This window comes from Prunus avium, unplaced genomic scaffold (assembly GCF_965620075.1).
Source record: "Prunus avium unplaced genomic scaffold, drPruAviu1.hap1.1 HAP1_SCAFFOLD_20, whole genome shotgun sequence".
In the NCBI taxonomy this organism is placed as follows: domain Eukaryota; kingdom Viridiplantae; phylum Streptophyta; class Magnoliopsida; order Rosales; family Rosaceae; genus Prunus; species Prunus avium.
Genome location: NW_028276880.1, coordinates 232,501 through 235,000, shown reverse-complemented (window position 1 = coordinate 235,000; position 2,500 = coordinate 232,501).

Here is a 2,500-nt window from a genome sequence, read left to right as displayed (position 1 = left end):
CTTGCCAAGGATCAAAATGTGTCATTTAGAAGAAACATTTTCAAAAAGTTTTTAAAATCTTGTGGGTTTGCAACTCATAAGAGCGTCACTTTCAACGTCCCCGGTATTGGATTGAGTTTCTAAAAACAACCGTGCACACCGAGGTTAAACTTTACCGGCTCCACTCCGACTCGCCGCTCGCCCACAATTTGTTTGCAACGAAACATTTGTTTTTAATTTTGTTGGTTTAAATCTTGTTGGTTTGAAATTGTTTTGAAAAGGTTCTTTAAATCTAGTGGGTTTGCAACTCATAAGAGCGTCACTTTCAACGTCCCCGGTATTGGATTGAGTTTCTAAAAACAACCGTGCACACCGAGGTTAAACTTTACCGGCTCCGCTCCGACTCGCCGCTCGCCCACTAGTCCGAAGGCAACAAAACATTTGTTTTTCATTTTGATGAAAATTTCTGTTTTTAAATCTTGTTGGTTTGAAATTTTTTTGAAAAGGTTCTTTAAATCTTGCGGGTTTGCAACTCATAAGAGCGTCACTTTCAACGTCCCCGGCATTGGATTGAGTTTCTAAAAACAACCATGCACACCGAGGTTAAACTTTACCGGCTCCACTCCGACTCACCGCTCGCCCACAAATCCGAAGGCAACAAAACATTTGTTTTTAATTTTGATGAATTTTTTTGAAAACATTGGCTTGGCAAGCCCCAATCCGCGACTATCCACCCACCGCCACCCCACACGGGTGGTTGTTGTTGCGAAATGAGGTTGTGGTCGACATGCCCGCGCATTTGAGAAGGAGTTCCTAGCACTCCATGCTCTTCCATGCCAAAAAAAAGCCTAGACAACCCCATTTCGCAACTTTCCACGCCTTTTTTTTTCCCCCTCACCCATGGCGGCGGCGTGATGGCGGCGGCCGGATTCCGGCCACCACCGCCATGGGTGGCAGCCCCCCGACCCCGACACCAAACCCATAATACCGAGGCAACATATCGAGGCAACATGACATGGGTGTGGCGTGGGGGAAGGGGGCTGCAGCTAGGAGGGCATGGGCTGCCATGCATATGCAGGCAACACACACCCCCCTATATAGCATTTTATGCATTTAGCCCTTTGACAGGAAGAGACATCACCTATGCGCGAGGAGTCATAATGGGCTCTAAATAATTCAATACAAGGTATTTGGACGTGATTTTTTGCAGGGATACTAAGAAACATGCAATCTCTGATGGGAAAAAGTTTCATAAATATTTGAAGTCGGGAAGTATTTTTTATTATTTTTAGAAGTCGTAAAATTGAAAAAATCATTAAAACAAATCCGGGAGGAATTTTTTAGTTTTGTAACTTGGAGAAGGTCCTAAAAATCATAGACTACTTATGGGGAGCTTATTGTGCGAGGAAATTTCAATAAAAATGGGGTTTGACAAGGTTTGAAAAATTCTGTCGACATTTGAAAAAATCTGGAACTAGGCTGCCGGCATGCTGCGCACATGCTGCGCGCATGCTGCGCGAAGGCTGCGCGCAGGCCACGGCAGGACAAGTTTCGCTAGCCTCACTGTCGACCGAATGCGCAAGCTGCGCGCACGCTGCGCACAGGCTGCGCGCACGCTGCGCAAGCTGCGCGCACGCCATGGCAAGACAAATTTCGCTAGCCTCACTGTCGACAGAGTCAGCACGCTGCGCGCACGCCATGGCAGGAGAAGTTTCGCTAGCCTCGCTGTCGACAGAATCAGCACGCTGCGCGCAAGCTGTGCGCGCGCATGGCATGGCAAGTTTCGAAAAATTCTGTCGACAGGCTCCCGAGCGCGCACGCTGCCGACATGTTGTGCGCACGCTGCCGGCATGCTGTGCACACGCTGCGCGCAAGCTGTGCGCGCGCATGGCATGGCAAGTTTCGAAAAATTCTGTCGACAGGCTCCCAAGCGCGCACGCTGCGCACACGCTGCCGGCATGCTGCGCGCACGCTGCCGGCATGCTGTGCGCACGCTGTGCGCGCGCATGGCATTGCAAGTTTCGAAAAATTCTGCGGCCAGGCTCCCAAGCGCGCACGCTGCGCACACGCTGCCGGCATGCTGCGCGCACGCTGCCGGCATGCTGTGCGCACGCTGCGCGCGCGCATGGCAGGACAAGTTTCGAAAATTTCTGTCGACAGGCTGAGCAGCGCGCACGCTGCGCGCAGGCTGCCGGCATGCTGCGCGCACGCCGCGCGCAAGCTGCGCGCGCGCATGGCAGGACAAGTTTCGAAAATTTCTGTCGACAGGCTCAGCAGCGCGCACGCTGCCGACATGCTGTGCGCACGCTGCGCACAGACTGCCGGCATGCTGCGCGCAGCCCATGGCAGGACAAGGTCCGAAAAATTCTGTCGACATTTTTACGCCATGGTAGGCTTCCGCTTCGCGTCACTTTGTCGACATTCAAGCCTACCATTTTTATTGAATTTTTCAAACCTTGTCAAACCCCATTATTCAAATGTCGAAAAATTCTGTCGACATTTTTACGCCATGGTAGGCTTC